The sequence below is a fragment of the Canis lupus genome, chromosome 27 (genome assembly GCF_011100685.1).
Source record: "Canis lupus familiaris isolate Mischka breed German Shepherd chromosome 27, alternate assembly UU_Cfam_GSD_1.0, whole genome shotgun sequence".
NCBI classification, from domain to species: Eukaryota; Metazoa; Chordata; class Mammalia; order Carnivora; family Canidae; genus Canis; species Canis lupus.
The window spans coordinates 39,725,052-39,744,080 of NC_049248.1; the positions used below are offsets into that span (position 1 = coordinate 39,725,052).

Here is a 19,029-nt window from a genome sequence, read left to right on the forward strand (position 1 = left end):
TTCCTGAAATCAGCACACACAGAGCGAACCACATGTGGGAGTAGTACTCTCTGGAGTAAATGGGCCTGTGCGTGTGCCAGCCATGCTATACACGAGCTTGTGCATGCACACCCTTTCCTTGGTGTTTTTTACTTCATCATCTTTCAGCTCTGTCCACAGGGTGCTGAACGCGATAGGACCTGCCTCACTTCTGGTCATCTCTTTATTCTAGCATAACTCAGGTAGAGCAATGCCACGGCCAGCTAAGGTGATGCCTTTTCTTCCTTCCCACCATCCTCAACATGTATCCACATTTTTTTTTGTTTGTTTGTTTCCAGAACAGTCTCAGCATCACCTCCCAGAAGGAGCTGAGGGGGAACAGAGTGAAAAAGAGGGAAAGGGGAGAGGAAAAGTATATTGTATAAACAGAACTTGTGTCCAAACTATTTCTTGCTTCATTGTGTCCCCAAGCCCTACACACACACACACACACACACACACACACACACACACAATTACAGTGAGAATGGTTGGAAATCATGTTCTGCAGACTCTAATGTCCAAAGTAAAACCCAATAGACATCCGTCACCTCAGACATCTCAAGACTGGAAGGAAACTCTACCCAGTCCAACCATCTTAAGTTCCCCTCTATAATACTCCAATTTGTACTTGAGTATTTTTCCTGATGGAGAACTATCTCCCATGGCAATCCACGTTCTTTGGATGGCTGTATGCTTAGAAAGTTCTTCACTATGCACAGATGAAATAGCCCCTGTAGCTTTCCATCGCTGAGACCAGCCTTTTACAGCCATCTAAGGTGGCCGTAAGTTGAAGTTACTAGGCCATTCCCACAGAGTTTCTGCAGGAAGGGTTGGCGGGACCACCACATGGTGCCACCGTGCAGATTAGACCAGGGCCCATTCCTCACCCGCTGGGAAACTGTTATAAAAAGTAGAAAACTTTATGACGTTTATAATGTAAGTGAGGTTGCAGGAGAGAAGCAGAGAAGATACCGGGGGCTACACTTAACGTTGGCTCAGACCTCCTGAACTTCCCAGGTATGACCATGACTCCCACAAGGGCAGTAATTAAGGGGGCGAATGCAGCGTCTGCCTCCGTGGCCTTCGCCTGGAGAGAACAGCCTCCAGGGCAAGGCAAGGGCTCTGTAGGAGAATGTGAGTAGCTGCATAAGCTCCCCCAAGCCCGCCTGCCTCCTCCGGCTTTAGCTCAGCGGTGTCCAGGGGAGGCTGGCCCCCAGCACCGCAGCACTAAGAACACAGGCAAAGCATCCTAAACCACTGAACGACTGACCGAACAATGGGAAATTAAGTGACTGATGACTCAGCAGTTGTAGGAAAGAATTTACCCTGAAGGTACTTCTTATTTATATTTTTAAAGATTTACTTATTTATTTGAGGAGGGGGTAGTGGCAGAGGTAGAGGGAGAGAGAGTCAAGCAGATTCCCTGCTGACGGAGCCTGACACAGGGCTCGATCCCATGACCCTGGGATCATGACCTGAGCTGAAACCAAGAGTCAGACACTCAACCGACTGAGCCACCCAGGTGCTCCTGAAAGTGCTTCTTAATTAAACCTTTGAGGAATATACATCACCTTCGAGAACCCGATAAAGGTCATGGACTGCCATCCCATATAGGATCAAGGGTTAGTGGGCCACTCCCGAAACCATCCTACCAGCTCCACTCCCAAGGCCATTCACCAAGACTCTTTCTTAGCTGACTGTCCTGTTACCCTTGGGAGCACTGGCAGCTTCCAGGAGTTGAGCAGAACCCAGAGGGAGGAACCCACAGGGCCCCAGACAGTGGGGCTGGAGAAACATAGCTTACTGAGATATATTTCCACTTCTTATCAACAACAATTATTCCTGCAAGCTGCTTTTTTCCAGTGGAAACTCTGCCCTTAGCTTTGTCAACAAGATTTCTGGGTTGATTACGGCTCTCCAGGTAGCAAGCAGGCCAGGCCCTGTCACTGCTGGAAAGTGTGGGCAGTGACAGTGTCTGGTGAAGCATAAGGAACCGGCCCCTTCATATGCTGCAGCCCAATCTCTCTGGTTTCAGAGCATAGAAACTGAGGCCATTAGAGAGGGAGTGACTCATCCCAAGGCCACAAGTGAGGCCAAGTGTTTCTCCACCTCCACCCTGGGCAAGTTCTGAGACCTTTCATCATCAGCCTGGGCAGCTTCCAGGGGGTCAGGGTGGTGTGGGACAGAAATGGGCCATGGGAGGAAGGTTGGATGTCATCCTTTGAAGGAAGGGAGCTGTGGGAAGCCACAGAGGAGGCCCTGACATTGCTTGCAGTGGAGCTACCCAACACTGATGCCATCCTGACAAGCAACACAGAGGGACAAAGTGGGTGAAGCTTACCCACCTGTTCTTGCCCAACCAGCTCCAGCTCTTGGCTCTGGCCTCCACAGCCCGAAAAAATGGACCAGGACTCAAGGCAGTATGGGAATATGTTAGAGGGAAGTGGGATGTGCCTAGGCTGCTGTCTCCCTACTCTGGGAGGCTCTCCTGGGATGCTAGGGTGGGAGTACTTCCCTGGGGTATCGTCTGCTCCAGGCCAAAGTTGATGGGACAAGGAGACTCTTGGTCCACTGACTTGAAGACCAAGGGATAGAAATTGGAGCCGCCCCCATGGAGAATACCAAGAATATAGGGCAAGTGGCTCTAGCCCTCTTCTGGGGAGACCTGAACTCCTACTATGGCTAATGTAGCTGATGGCTAAATGGGATTTAAAGCAACAGCAATAATGGCCTCAGGACAATAGGAGAAAGCTTCTCCCTCCAGAGACAGTCCCAAGTCCAGTCTCTGCAGACCTCTACCCCGACTAATTATCTCTTACTGCTGGGCCCCCAGCCCAAGTCCAAGTAGGCCTGAGTCCACCCCTGACCAGACAGATGCCTTTGGGGCCCACCCTATGCCAGTCCACCCTGGGGTGGGCCCCTGGCCAGGCTTCTTTTCCTCATTTCCCTCTGGGACCAATGCAGTCTTTGCATCACGCAGAGTCTTCCTGCACTGTGCGAAAGGTCAGTACCCAGGCCCCAGGCCCCCCCAGCTCAGAGATACTCAGGATTCTTAGCATCAGATCCCTTGCTTATGTCCCCAACCAACCTGGCCAGCCTGACACCCTTGGCAATCTGACTACCATCCAGCTTCCCCAAAGCCCATTCCTGCATCCTCCTTGACAAATGAGGCCACCAGAGCACCTGGGTGACGGGGCTGTTGCAGGGACCAGCTTCTCTGCGCAGCACTCAGCACGGTGCCTGGCGCCTGGCATACTGCAGTTTGATGTAAGCTTGTGCTCATTGGAGCTGGAACTGCTGTGGGGACAGTCACTGGAGAGTCTAGAGCCTGGAAAACGAGGAGACTTACAGGCTCCAGAGAGGTGCACGGAGGGCAGAAAGCCTGCTCTTGGTCCCAAACCCACCACTCCCAACGAACTTTGTCCAGAATGCCACATTTCCCCTGAACTGGGCAAAAGTGGACCATCCCACCCTTTGGCTGTGGCTTCCGAAAATCTGGCCGTTCAGAGTGGGGAAAAATAGATCATTCCCACCTCTCCCCTGCAAGCCGAGAAGCCGAGCTACACATCTGCGTTTTTCCTCTGCAAGGACCCGCGGCTCCTCAGATGCCACCAATTATCAAGCCCTTCGGCCCATCACCCTTCCCTTCCTCTCTCTCTGTCCCACAGTGCTATCCTTCTCCTACCTCTTCTGTCCCTTAGGGCTGGTCAAGCATCTGTCACCTGGTTGTTCTCTCCTAGTGGGTCCTGAAGCTCAGTGGCCCTGTGATGCCACCTGTGTGTCATCAGGGCAGTTGGCACTTCCTCACCTGCTTTGCCATGTGAATGCACAGTGTGCAGGGAAAGACTAAAGTGGCAAGCCAGGGGCTGGGGCCCAGAGGTGGCAGTGAGGGCTGCAGCTGCCCTGACCAAAGCGGCCCCTAACCCAGACACTGGGCTAGCTCTGGCTCACTGGGCCCGGACTCCTGTTTGCTCCCAGCTCTCAGGGGCCTTGCAAAGCCTTTCCCTTATGCTGGGATAGACTGTTAGGCCTGGGCCAGAAACAGTGAAGGATCCCGGGTCCTCCGAGACAGGTAGGGTGGCTCCAGTCCCAAAGGTGCTGATCTACCCAGAGGAGCCCCTCTGTCTTATTAGTGAGAGGGTGGACATTCCCCATATATTCAGGAAGCTTCTCAGGGCCTGGGCCAAATAGAAAGGTTCCCATTCCCTCTAGAGCACAGAGCGCCTTGGGAGCACCCCAAGGTGACACCAGGGGCTCCTCAGTTTCCCATTAGAATGATTTGCCCCTAAAGATCTTTTCCAGAGCTTCAGCTTTGTTGGGATTCCAGGCATCCTTCTGTGTAGATGTCTTCTTGGGGGACCCCCCCTGGATGGCCAAGGAACTCTAACATTTCCTCTTGGCCTCACACTATGCTGGGCATTGGTTCTGGCTTCGGATGCCTTATCTTTTTTGATGATGACCCCTGGCTGGCTTTGAGTACCGACACCATGGCAAGCCCTGTCCTGGACGTCAGAGACACAACGGAGAGACCCTGTGCTCTTGGAGCTTATAGTCCACCAAGGAGGACAAACAGGAAGGACAAGTCCATGCTGTGACACAGGCAAGCGCACATGCCGAGAGCGTGCAGGAGAGCCCCGGGCCTTGTGCTGGAGAGGCAGAAAAGGCTCTTCAGGGGGAGGCCTGCGAGCGGAGACGAGAAGGATCATAGTTCAACATGGCAGTGGTGTGAAGGGTAGCGAGGGTCCCAGGCAGGCAGTACTCATGCAGAAGCCGAGAGGCAAAAGGGAAAGAGCGTACTGGAGGCAGGAGTTCTGCACGGCCGGAGAGCCAGAGAGGCCTCCAGGAAGAGATGAACCAACTGGCCACGCTCATTGTCATAGGAAGTGTATTCCATTCTTCCTTCTACGGAATACTTCTTCTGGTAAACCCAGAGTCCTGAATACCAGGAATTGTAAATTATTGTAATGATATTTAAGCTGAAGACTTTCAGACTCCAAACAGAGTCCTACTCCACCCTGAATCGAGCTCGAGTGCTGTGCAGAAAATTAAAATAGGGCTCTCTCCCACTCCCACGAGTTTATTGGGAAAAGGCCCCACGGTCAGCAAACAGTGGGCCTCTTCTTTAGACACTTGAGTCCCAGCTGGTGCACACGCAGAGCCACCCACCCCCCATCCTCCTTTGGGGCAAATGCGCTAGCCCAGGAATAGGACCATCAAAACTGAGCTGAAAGGCAGAGATAAAGGAGAGCGCTCTGGAACACTCAGCCCCGCTCAATAGGAAAATATATGTTCTCTGAGAGAAAACCAAAGAAAGAACAGAAGGTTCGGCAAGGGGAGACGGAAGTAGGTGAAGCGCCCAGCTGCATGTCACCAGTTCAATCCATACTGAGTGCACCGATCTGTCCAGAGTGGCCAGATATGGTTGCTGGGCATGGGGAGAGCTGAGCTCTACACAGCCACCCGATCCCCAAACCTGCCTCCACTGATCCGCTTGGCTCATTGCTCTCTCCCGGTCAACAAGGTCACTTCCTTGTTGCCAGGAATCGCTGTAAGGAAAGGGCATCAGCCACAAACACACAATGCTCACAAACAACTTGTCCATGGACACCTGTGGAAAGTCCCCGACATGTGTGGGCACACGCCAGCCCATACCCTGCCTCGAAATGTCCACACTCGCTGCTGGCAACAACACAAGCCTGGCCTTCCCCTCAGAGCTGTCACTGAAGATGACCTTGTTTCAGGGTTTCAGGCCAAAACGTCTAAATCTCTCTGGAAGATTCTTCCCCAGAGCCACAGAGTGGTAGGAAATAACTGCCTTTGTCCTAACCCATGAACTCTCTCCAAACTGTAATCCCCTCCCGGCCCTATCCACTAGCCATCTGCCTTTTCCTTGTTTTTCTTTGACACCCAGGGGCAAAGATGGAACAGATTGGCTACACAGAGCACCTTTCAGGGGTGCTGCAGGGCAAGGGAGGAGCTACACCGGGGTCTCCAGAGGAAGCACCCCCTTCCCTCCTCAGCAGTCACCTGTCTGCAGGCCCCAGCTGCCCAGAGGCCAGAGCCTGCTGCCCACCTGCGCCTCCGCACCAGGTAACAGAATTGCCCCTCCTTTCACTCAACCTTCTTTGCTTTTTCCCTGCAGCAGCAAACATCCCTGGAAAAGGCTAGTGAGGGAGCAGCTCAGAGCCTGTACTCAGGTAAGGGGCTGTGAAGGACCCCCCTCCAGCTGGCGGGGCAGGCTCCCCTCCATCAGCTGGAGCTGCTGCTGGTTAGGCAGCTGCTGGCAGCCTTCTAGGGGAGGAGGCCAGGGGCCTGTGGCCCATCTCTGCCCCTGGCTTGGGTGGCCCAGGGGGTCGGGGGAGCTCCTCCTACTGCTTCCCCCACACTCCCGGATACCTCACTTCAGCTCCCCCTGACCTGAAAAACAACTCTGCAGCCAGGCTCTTCAGTAGCTCAGGATTGAAGTTTAACAGAGACAAAAATAATTCCCTGGAGTGAGCTATTTTCTGCCCAGCTTTGGGAACAATAGCTCAAGGTGGCAGGCAGTGGGGGCCTGGGGAGGAAGCTGGCCACGGGCCACCCACTGGTTTAGGGCCTTCTCCGCACTCACTCCACACTCCCACCCTGGAGGGGGATTTTTTTTTTTGGGGGGGGGAGACCTTAGTTGGGTTAACCCCAGGTGAGGAGTGGGGGCGGCAGGGAAGGGCAGGCCTGTGGGAACCTGGTACGGCCCGCACCCTGGGTTTCAATCCCCCATGGTTTCTCCTCTCATGGAATGGAAGGAAGAAGAAAGAGAAAACGCTGCTATCCATCTGCCTATCTCACTATACAGCACTGCTGTATCGGCGGAGATCAATGATTTAAAGTGTTTTATAATGTGAGACTCCATAAGAACGTCAGTTACTAATTTACAATTATTCCCCCCAGGTTTTTAGAGGAGGATGAGGGGATCCCTGGGTGGCTCAGCGGTTTAGCGCCTGCCTTGGGCCCAGGGCATGATCCCGGGTCCGGGGATCGAGTCCCACATCGGGCTCCCTGCATGGAGCCTGCTTCTCCCTCTGCCTGTGTCTCTGCCTCTCTCTCTCTGTGTCTCATGAATAAATAAAGTCTTTTAAAAATTAAAAATAATTAAAAAAATAAAAAAATAATAATTTAAAAAGGAGCTTGAAATTCAGGTATGAAAGTAGAAGGCTGTGAGCTCGAACACTGGGGGTATGACTCTCTCTGTGAGGAGGTCCTCACAGCCTGGGAGAGCCCGAAGTGCAACTTCTGCATCATTCAGTGCCTGCTGAGCCCAATCCCCAAATTCCTCTTTCTTTTTCTCTTTCTCTTTCTTTCTTTCTTTCTTTCTTTCTTTCTTTCTTTCTTTCTTTCTTCTTTCTTTTTTTTCTTCCTTCTTTCCTCCCTTCCTTCTTTCCTTCCTTTCTTCCTTTTTTCCTAGAGACCTTTGCTTGACTATTTGTTTCTTTTTGATTTCTCTATGCAGAACCTTCCTTCTAATACCTATGGGAAAATATCTGACGGGGAATACAGAGTCAGGGAGTGGTGGTGGGGATTTGTTCATGGAATATCACTGGACAGATTTCATTCTAACTCTCCAGAAAGAGACACTCGACCCTATGAAGTTTTATCATGTGCTGGGAAGGGGGCCCCTGGAGAGCGAGCATGCCCCGACTAAGGAGCTCTATATCAACAAGGGCTGTCCTGGTTCCATGCTGTCTAACAGTCACATGCATGTTCAGAGGACGCACTGGAGGCCCACAGGCTAAACCTGGCCATGAATGTGTTCTGTGTGCCACTCCCCACCATCACCACAGGCCATCATGAATTTTTAAAATAGTTGCCAATTTTTTTGAAAAATAGATAGATTTCACTTTGGGAAAAACTCTGGATGTCCAGCTGCCTGTTAAAAAAAAAAATGGGAATAATCTGGCCACACTGGGCTGTAGTTCCACTGGCAACCCTACTGCCCTGAGATGGAGCAACTCTTCCAGACCGGGCTGTGCCCTCTGCCCCACCCCACCAGGGCCTGTAGGCCTCCAGCCTCACTCATCATCTGCCCACCACTCTCAGCAGAGCTCTGTGCTCAGGGAGATAGGGGTAAGAGAAGAGGCCATGAAGGCAGCCTACATGAGCACAAACCCTGCCTCCTGGCCACTTCCCACCAGCTGCATCTCAGAACCAGCCATCAGAGCCCTCTAAGCCTGCAAAATGAGAAAAAGAACAATACCTACCTCCTTGTCTGTGAGGCTCAAATGAGATAATGCCCATCAAGTGCTCAGCATGGTGCCTGGCAGTGGCACCTGCTCGAAAAACACCTTAGCTGTTCTGCAGGATTGCTTCAATAGCCGGGGCCAAGTCCTCTGAGCTGCAGCCCAGCTTTTTAGAGTGTTTTAGTCATGCAAAGCATTTGCCTTTAAAGTCTCTTTTATATAGCTCAGGGCTCCCAGGCTACCCACAGACATAGTTCCATCTAGCAAACAACTCTTGAGCATATCTGAGTTAAGTATTGTGTGGAGTAGGGACACTTCAGAGATGGAACCCAGCCCTGTTCCCAGACAACACAGAGGAGGCATGGACAGCTGAACAGAAGGCCACAGCCCTGTCAGGTACAGCTGAGCATAAAGCTCTCCCCTCCCGGCCCTGCCCCAGCTATCCAGGAGCTTGGCATTCAAGATGGCACCAGGGGTGCCTCTGACTCTTCTTTCTCCTTCTAAGTTCCAAAACTTTCCAGAGCTTTACTAAGAAACACTTAATGGCAAATCAGCCCCACTTCCCCTCCAGTTTCTCAGGCTCCACACTTGAATTCTTCTACTGCACACTGGTTAACATAATTTCATCTCAACAAAGCCATTCAGATCTCAGATGGAGTTCATTATAATGGAATTTTACCTGAGGCTGTCATCCCCCACTTCTTAACATCATGGCACCCAAGATGTCGGGGTGCTTGCCAAATAGGCTGGGCAGAGGTACCTTCCCACCCCTGGCAGAAGTCCGGAAATTCAGAGTTGTTTGGAACAAAGAACTCTGCCCCGAAGGTGTTTTCCAGCATCATCCTGGCCAGCCTGGAACTGTCCCATTCACCTTCTACTGGCACCATCTACTGCCTCTCTTCCGGCCCTCCTCAGACAGAAAGGGAAGAGAAAAGATGGAGCCTAACAACCAGGTGACTGTGCAGGACAGGTGGTGGGCAGGTGAAGCGGGGGCAGCTGTTCTAGACTTCAGAAGATCTGAATTTAAGTTCTGGTTCTGAGAAGCTCGATGACTTTGGGCAAGAAATTTAACTACTTCTCCTCCTCCTCCTCCTCCTCCTCCTCCTCCTCCTCCTCCTCCTCCTCCTCCTTGTCAAGGTCCTGCCTCATACCTGTTTCTTCTTCTTTTTTAAAAAGACTTATTTATTTGAGAGAGAAAGAGAGAGCAGGGGAAAGGGTAGAGGGAGAGGGAAAGAGAAACTTAAGCAGACTCTACGTTGAGCGTGGGGCTCCATCTCATGACCCTGAGATCACGACCTGAGCCAAAACCAAGGGTTGGACACTTAACTGACTGCACCACCCAGGCGCCCCCCTCTTCACTTCTTTGAATGTCAGTTTCCTCTTCTATAAAATGGAGATAACAGTATTTCCTACCCCATAGGACTATTAAGGAGCACATGTGAGAAAATGCATGAAAAAATTTAACACAGTGCCTGGAATGTGTGAGTTATAATAACCCTTGGGTTATTATGATTGTCAGCTTTTTATATGATATGTTAGCCTCACAAAGGTCAAAGGTTGGTGCAGAGAGAGACAATGGGGGCAGAGTTGGGGTGGGAAGTGATTGGAGACGAGGTGGGGCCCTACCACCAAACCTGGCGCGGGCCTAGTGACCAAGATGAGGCCCAGGGCAGAGGCACTCGCCTGCCCTGGAGCTGACAGGCACAGACTAGATGGGTAATTACAGGATTGCGGCCTGGGGTGGCCCATGCAACTGCCCAGCCAGCCACATTCTTTTGTGGGTGGCTGGGTGAGTGGGCAGCTGGCTGTTTATGTGGCTGCCAGGACACTGGCTCTATCGAACGTCTATTCACCCCAGTACCTCCAGGCAGAGTGTTCAACCTTGGAAGGGGAAAGGATTCTCCGTGGACATTCTGCTCCTTTCCCCAGGGCACCTCCTCTGTTCTCTGCATCCCCTGCTCCTCAGATTGGACAAGTCAGAGGGTCAAAGATTGAGGCCAGACTCTGAACCTCACCTGAAGCTTTCAGATGTTCAAAAAGCCCTGGACAGATGTAAATCCCTCACTGTCCCCAGCACCCTGAGCTCTGATTAGCTAATAAGCACAAAGTTCTGATATTTCCATGTCCTTTTCTCAAAATCAATGCCCAGAGAAGATAAACCATCCCAACACCCCTGACAAAATGCAATTCAGTGGTTATTAATCAGTCACCTAGTATGCGCTCAGCACTGCCACCAGGCTCTGGGTCGAACTGAACAGAATGCCAAGTGTTTGGATGGGCCTGGAGACATGGGATCCCTCCCTCACTGTTGTTGGAAGCCCAACAAGGAAGACTTCAACCGCACCCAGGGACGCTTGCACAGAGCTCGCAGAGTCAGGCCGTGGCCAATACAGGGCCACCTGTGTACAACACACCAGATAGGTGGACACAGAAGCTGGTCAAGGAAGATTCAATTATGCAACTTTTTCATTTTAGAAATGAAGTCTATATCAGGTGTTGAAGAGGATGGGGGAAGAAGGGGAAATTTATCCACTGCTGAAGGGAGTGCTTTTCGGTACAACTGTGGAGAAGGGTTTGGCACTGCAGAGCAATGCCAAACAGAATTCCATGTGCCCCAGCAGCTCTACCCACAGGTGTGTGCCCCGGAGAAACACCTACGCGTGCACCAGGACACAAGCACAGCGTAGTCCAGGCAGTGGTGCCATAATAACTCCAAACTGGAAACAACCCAAACGTCTATCACCGAGACGGAGGATGTACAAATTGTGGCACATCCTTGCAATGGACACCACACTGAGTGAAAGCTAGTGAACTGCCTCTGGGTGTGTCAACACAGAAGCATCTCAGAAACGTGACCCGGAGTGAAAGCCATACATCACAGAGAACATGCATGTGGGTGAGCCCCAAGACATGTGAAGATAAACAATACACTGCTTTGTAAAGCTGACATAGATGACAACTTTAAAAGAAAAGGAAGAAGAAAAAAAAAAGAAAAAGAAAAGGAAGAAAATAACTCATTAAGATTCAAAATATTAAAGGGGTGGAGAGGGACAAAGGGGATGCAAATGGGGGGGAAGAACAAGAGCTGTTAAGGCACTACAGATGTTCCATTCCGAATTTGGGTGATGTGTACAAGATACATATAAGACATAGATATTATATTATTTTTTAATCTATACATAAACATATTGTGGGTATAGTTCACAGTTTAAAAAAAAAAAAAAAAGGAATTGAAGACTCCGAGTCCCAGAGAAGCTAAATAACTTTCCCAAGCTCATTAGCTAACAAATGGCCGCAAGAGAAATGTACCAAATCTGAGTTCAGCCAGGTGCCAAGGCAGTCACTCTTGGATTCTAAAGGGACCTCTCTCAACGATGAGTTTCTGGTCTTGTAAATTTGCGAACAGTTGCAAGAGTCTTTTCTTTTCTTTTCTTTTCTTTCTTTTCTTTTCTTTTCTTTTCTTTTCTTTTCTTTTCAAATTCTTTTTTTAAAATTGGAGTTCAATTTGCCAACATAGAGCATATCACCCAGTGCTCATCCCATCAAGTGCCCGTCACCCACTCACCCCAACCACCTCCACCTCCCTTTCCACTACCCCTTGTTTGTTTGAATCTTTACTTTTCACTGTTAAATTCCCAGCATCTTGAATAGTGCCTGTCACACAGTAGGCCCTCAATGCATATCTGCTAAAGGACTGTCTGCCCATGCTTTTCGAGGACTCACTTTGTACCAGAGGCTTATGTCATCTCTAATCCTCATACAGCTCCATAAGGGAGTTATTCTTACCCCAGTTTATAGATAAGGAAACTGAGATTCAGAGAGATTAAGAAACCTGCCCAAGGTCACAAACCAGAAAGTCACAAAGCCAGGATCTGAACCCAAGTATGTCTAACTCAAACCCTGTATTCCTCCTCTTCTGAGAGCACAGCTTCTACCAGCACAGCTGAGCATTTCGATCGTACACCAAGGAACCCTGAGGCCCCCGCTGAAGGGCGGCCTGAGCACTTTCTCTTCCTTTTTCCTCTGTCTCCAGGCTCTGGCTCTGCGAGTGGTTTGGCAGGGCCAGGCCCGGCACCAGCAAGCAGTGTAGAGCAGTGGTCATGGGTTAACTTTGCAGCATGGCAGGCTGCTGCATCTCCTTCAACCTCAGATTTCCATATACATGCTGGAGAGAGGAACAGCAGCTTCTTCCAAGCAGAAGCTATCAAGGTTAAAGGAAATAAGAAATTGCAAATGCCTGGCGGAGGTCGTCAGATGTGGCTAGAGTCTGTTTCTCCTTCCAGGTGGACTGGGTTCAGGAGGGTTTCTTGAGGGGGAGCTAGGAGGGGGAAGGGTAAATAGGATGAGATTAGCTCCCGGTTGGCCAATGGGACAATGACTTTCCCTTGGTGCCCTTAGCACATAGTAGGTTGTCAACAAGCAGTTTGTTGGAAATTAAGAGAGTGCTTGTTATTTGCCTTCCAGACCATTCGAGTCTTTTTCGATCCCATGCAATCTCTCCGCACAGAGCTCTCTCTCTGAGTTCTTGTCTGCAATTTTTACCCGAGTTAGGTACCCAAGACTGCTGGAGAGGCCCCGAGGCCTGAGGGTGCTGGCAGAGGGAGCCTCCTTCTGAGAGGTCACTGTCCCCAGAGTAACCTTTGGGCAAAGCGAGCTTGCTCCCAGGTCAACCTGTTCAAACCAGTTAGTGAATCTAACCCTGCCACTCACAGACATTTATTGCAGGCCTATTATGTACAAGGCATGGCACTAAATGCCCTGTGGCTTCCCATGAATGTAGAAGAGGTTAAGAGGGACCCAGATGTGAGTCCTGACTGTCCCGCTCATCAGCTATGGCACATTGCTCAACTTCACGGAGCCTCAGTTTCCCATTGTAAAAGGAGCGTAGCAGAGATTCCTACCTCACAAGGCTGTGGCAGGTCTGGAAGGCCTAGCACAGCACCTGGTACAACAGAGCTGAGCCGTCAGTGAGTAGCTATTCCTAGAGCTACAAGTCCAATGCCAGCAGATGGCACACACTGGACATGTCACCAGCAAAGCCTTGGGCCTCATAGGTGCCCCACAGTGCCTGGAATGTCACACCTTGCACAATGCCTCAAAGCTCCAACCTGTGGTCAGTAGGCCAGTGAGAGGCAGCAGCTTCCCAGGAACCAGCTTCTGGGTCCTGCCCAAACTCCACTTGCCCGCTGGTACTGCTGCCCACACCCTGCTCAGGACCAGGACTCTCCCCTGTGCAGAATGGGGACTTTGTGCGGCATCTGGTTCTGGAAACACTGCTTGGCCTATTCCCTGGCACGGGACCTGCAGGGCAGGTTCGCAAAAGCATGACACACACTGAGATTCCCCTAGCGTCTGCTGCTTCAGCTTCTCGATTTTGCCTTTACGAACCAGCCACCCCTCACCCCTCCAGCCCAGGAGATCTCTTCCCTTCCCTCTCCCTACAAGTGACCTCAAAGAGTGGGACTTCCCAAGAAGTCTTCATTTGTCTTCTTCGTTGGTTGATGCTGAGAACAACTTCCTTCCTGCCAAGGGTAGACGGTGCCTACTCCATATCAGTGGTGCTCTGCCCCCATACCAGCTCCCCAATCACTCTCATGTTGGACCTCTGGGGGTCTCCAGAGAGCCCACCCTTAGTATCTACACCACGAGGACCAAGGACACTGAAGGGAGAGCAATTTCTTTACATGTTACTGCAGCAGGATGCCTGCTAGTCGCTGCCACCAACGCCTAGAGCTTGAGTTGAGCAAGAATAGTTTGTCCCCACCCTGGACCATTTCCCCAATGGTCAGACCAGAAGAGACAGTCAAACTCCAGTGTCCATGGGGAACTGACTCCATCTCCTGCTAAGCAGTTTTCCTCTGGCTCTGACCTCCACTCTGCTCACCAGTTCCCCAGAACCTGACTACAGGTGACCTGTGCCCTTTACCCACACGAGCAAGGTTTGACTGCCTCTCCTTTTTGTTGTTTACACGCTTGAGAGCTGGACTTCCCTGTGGCACGGTGTGGCCCCCAGAGACCTGGGAAACTGGACAGACAAAATGAAGAGGCTGCGGATATGGGGGAAGAGGGAAGAGGAAGCGTGAGGCAAAGTCTTGGCTCCATTATAAATCCCAATTCCCTTGGGGGCAGCTGAAGGGGAGTTGGCAGGCCTGCCTGTCCCTGTCTGAGGTAGGGGTGGGGCAGGAAAACCAAAGGTGGAGCCAGTCATAAGTCAAGGGTGAAGGGAAGTCACACAAGTGAGTGCTAGGTTGGGTTGCGGGAGAGGATGGCTGGGAGCAGTGCTGCCCTCAGGGAAAAGCCTGGAATCCAGGGAGCAAGGTGGGGTGTTGGGGCTGCCCTCAGAATTAAGCTACAGCCAGCATCCCCTCATCATGAAGGACCTCTCCCACCTTCTCTTTCTCATTAAACCCACTCCCTGCCATCTTCCCCTCACCAGCATGACCTCGCTAGGTTTGGAAATGTCCCAGTGAGGCCTGGACAGCTGCAGCATATGTCCACTGTCCTGACATCAGCGATTGACAGCACCCCGTCACACATGAAGTCCCCAGTTTGGTTAGTAGATTATATGGTCACTGTCTCGAGCCCATCTGAGAGGGCAGTGACACAGGACAGGGCGGAGAGGGAATTAGAGAAAAGCATGACTGGAAGCAAGGCCCTGCGGTCCAGAGCGACAGGCAGGCTAGCTCCTGTCCTGGATCCTCTCAGAACCAGATGGTAGTAGAGAGACAGATGAGGGAAGCTGCCCCTCCTGGGGCTCACACTGTCTCAGGGAAGAGGCCCAATTTGGTGGGTTCTGCTTCCTGTCATCCCACAGAGGGCCTAGCACCAAGCTGGGTGCACAAGAGACTCTTCATCAAACCTTGTCATTTCCTTACTTCCTTCTACCTGCATCCAGAACAGACTCGAGGCAGTGACGAACGGAAAACTGGAGTGCCAGAGTGCCTCCTGCCCAGAAACGAACTGGAATGTCATCCAAGCTCAGACTTCCAGATGCTCCTGACTCTGGCCCTCTGGCCACCAGAACCCAACTGCTGGACAAAGACAGTAGCAGGTTTCTAGCAGAGGTTCCAGAAGCAGATTTCGGCTGGGATGGCTGCTGCTTCCTGAGCATGTGGGGTGCACAACTGAACAGCTGGAGCTCCCTCTCCTGCTTGGATAACTGCTTGGTCTGGCCCCCAAGCCCCAGGCCAAATGTGGGAGACACTGGCTTTGGACACTGGCTCCTTGCTGTGAGAGTGGAGGGTGGGGTCCAGGAGGTCCTCCTCGTGCTTCCTCTGGGACTTAGCCCCCAAAAGGGGCTAAATGAGTTCTGATGTGGGATAAGGGAGAAGACTGAAAACCCATAAATACAAATAACCAGGGCACCCCAAACTGTACCAGACCTTCCACAGTGTTTCTACAAATAAAGTGTGATGGCCTTGACTGAGGAGCTTTGAAAGGTCAGGAGAGCTTCCTAACTCTCTTTTCCTCCTTCCTTATCTCACTCTCCTTCTTTTCTTACCTTTTTCCTCTTCTCTCTTTTCTTTCTTTTTACCCCGGAAAGGGTCCAAGTCGTGGCTAATGAGGGACCAGCCAAACTGAAGCCCTGGGTCCCAGTTAGAGTACAGACTATGAATCTCCAGCCGTTTTCAGTTTGAGTCAGCCCCACACCACAGCCTGGTTGTGGGCTCAACTCATAGGGATCCAGAGAGGCTGCTGAGTGGCAGGTAATGGACTCTGGGGCTCCTATTTCTCCTCAAGGATCTGAATCACCCAAAACAAAAGCCAGAGAGAAATTTACAGGCTCGTTACCTCCTGGTCTGGCTGCATACCATTCCAGAAGGATTCTCAATTTCCTCCAGCACTTGGACAGGGAAGGGACAAGGAAGGTCCCCCAATACACAACACTCGCAGTTCACAGGGTGGATGTGCCAGTGCCCAGACTACTCATTTCCACCTCAACAAACCACCCCCACTTCTTAGCTTGGCTCAAAACTGTCGTTGACAACACCATGCCTTCCCTAATCCCAGAATCTTCCTGACTTCTTGTGCACACCCACCTTGTTAACAGAGATGAGCCGCTAACAAGATCACTAGGCAGAAATGGAACGAAAGGCTGGAAGTCTACAGCGCTGGGGTGCACCTCCCGATCCTGGGAGAAGGAGAAGAGGGGTGGATTTACTGCAAATCCACAATCTCTTCACAGTCAACCCTTTCTGGAATCCTACCACAGCCATCCCATAATCATTGCTGTGTTGGGTGTCCCCTTCGCAGGAGTGGCCACCACCGGCCACGAGGAAGACAGCCTTCCAGCAGGGAGCTGGACTGGAGCTGACTCTGCCCAGGAGAGCTTCTGCAATGCTCAGAAAATGCCTGCCCAGTTGCTTGCCTGGGCTCTGGCCCCTCTGGCTGCAACTGAGCCCAGACAGGAGGCTGACTCACTCACCGCAGGGAGGAGGAGGAAGAGGAGGAGGAGGAGGAGGAGGAGGAGGAGATGCGGGAAGGGCCTCTGCTGGGAGACCCAGTGCTCTCCCAGCCCAGGCAGTCTGGGTCTCAGCCTCAGTGGTCCATGGCGGGGGGGGGGGGGCAGTGTCCACTGCTCCCTCCAGATCACGCGTTGTTCCCTCCTAGTTACTTCTCCTGAATTCTCCCCCCACCACCCACAGATGTGGGACCCCTCACTCCCCAGACAGAAACTACTCCCTGAGCCCCCTCCTCGATTAGGTGCTTGCGCCTGAGTTCCTCTCAACAGCTATGGCTAGGCTCTCCTGAAAAAAAAACAAACAAACTAAATCCAGGGTATTAGGGCCAATCAGGTCTAAAATCATTGGTGGTTTGGAGAAGAAAAGAAAGGAAAGGAAAAACTCTACTTGAAAGATCCAATTCCACCACCGCAGGTGGCCCTACACAGCTCCCAGAAGGTGACAAGGCTACGCACACGCCTCCCCGAGACCTGAGACCTCGGCACCCCCGACGGCCGCTCTCCCTTTCTCATTCCTCCACTCCATGCGCAGGCTCCCCAACAGAGGAAGGAAACAAATGCTTCTTGTTGCCCAAGTGCTGAGCACTGTGCTAGCCGAGCAAGTGTGCGTGGACTGCCTGGGCGCGGAGGCACGCGCTGGAGCCCCTTCTCCGACCTCCCTGTCCCCGCCGTCCGCGCCTCTGCCGCATGGCACGACAGCCCAGATCCCCGGGAGCCGAGCTTGCTGCTGCGATTTAGACTCTGGCGTGCGTGCACCCGGACCCTCCCGGCCGGGACCCCGACGCCCCGCCCCCGGGCCCAGGCCCGATCCTCGGACCCCCGCCCATCCCCGCCTTCCCCGCCGCGCGGGGTCCGCACCTGGTCCGCGGTGGGCACGCTGCTCCGCGCTCCGGGCGCCTCCCGCTCGGCCTCTGCCTTTTGACAAGCAGAGACAGCCCAGCACCTGGCCCCGCCCCTCCTAGGCCCCGCCCCTCCTAGGCCCCGCCCCCTCGTGGCCCCGCCCCCCGTGGCCCCGCCCAGAGGGCCCGCTGGCCCGGCGAGCGCGCGGGCAGCTTAGGGACCCGCCTCCCCGCCTCGGGATGCGCAGGTGGGAGGCCGCGCCCGGGGTCGTCCTCCTCGCCTGCGGCGCCCGGGACCCGGCGGGCTTCTGGCCTCGGTGCGGGGGCGTTGGCCGTGGGTCTGCGTGTGCGGATCCACGCTCCGCCCGCCCCCCGCCGCCCGGGTTCTGCCCCGCAGGTGCGGACGCCTCTTCCAGGTGCGTCAGCCGCTCCCTGGGCCGACCCGCGCGGGGCTGCCGCGGGCACCCCCCGTTCCCTCTGCGCTCGTGGGAAATCCCGGGTGCCGCTAGCCGTCGCGGTGCCTCTGCGGAGCTCCGGGGAGCCCAGCCCGAAGCCACACGCTAAATTAATAGAATTAAAAAAAAAAAAAAAAAAAGAATAAAAAAAAAGCAAACGGAAAAACGGCCCCAGTGGAGCCCGGAGCCTTGTCGTCCCCTTGCCCCCCCACGCCCCAAGTTCCCTCGCTGCGACCGCGCTGCTGATCAAGTTCTCGGCCCTGTTGCAAACCTCATCCAATGAGCATTGTTAGTCTCAGCTTCCCTGGGACCTGGTCCTCAGGCCCCCCGCCCCCCGCCCCATATGACACTGGTGTGAAGAGAGGAGTTAAAGAGTCTATCATGAGACCTGGAACTGTAGGTAGACGGGGAAAATAAACCATAGGAAATTTTGCCTAGAAATTACTCTGTTTCCTTGACTATGCCCTAGGGACCACTGTAGGTGCTAGAGGACAGATGAAAAAATGTGGTCCCCCCCTTAGAGCTCCCAGGCCAGGGGGAGAATGTACAAATAAATGGTCGTTACAGCATGATATTCTCTAATGGAGATGCCCACAAAGCCATCCAGCGGTTGGTGAGCTCTTCTAGGCAGGGGAGGGAACCATGGCACGCAGGGCGACGCTGAACAGGTGGAAAATTGAGGCATGGAGAGATTTCGTGATTTGCCCAACATTACACAGCTACTCAGTGAAGGACGGTCTGCTAATAATGCCTCTGAACCATTTATGGAACAGTCATGCTGGACTGTATGGCAACCAGCTCCTCTCAAACTCAGTAAGTGGATTAAGAGAAATGTGCTGAGGCTGAACAGAACGAAGAACCATCAAACAGCAAAATTTGTTAAGCACTGACACAGTTCACGAAGAGACGATCATGGAAACTTTAAACCTGGAAAGGTTTAAAAAAATAGAAGAGAATTTGGGGATGGTTGAATTTGGGGATGGACCATCTATTCCGAGAAGCAGATGGAAGGAAGTGCCCCTTTGAAGATCCTGCCAGAA

At 52.5% G+C, this 19,029-nt stretch overlaps 1 protein-coding gene across 1 annotated transcript in view; it reads right to left on the minus strand.

Annotated features, from left to right (window-relative positions):
- VDR (vitamin D receptor) overlaps positions 1-17,609 on the minus strand; it is a 56,643-nt gene extending 39,034 nt beyond the window's left edge. The window contains 2 exon segments of the mRNA XM_038577464.1: positions 16,274-16,365; positions 17,554-17,609. The gene's annotated coding sequence lies outside the window, so the exon portion shown is untranslated.
- Positions 17,610-19,029: the final 1,420 nt, after the last annotated feature.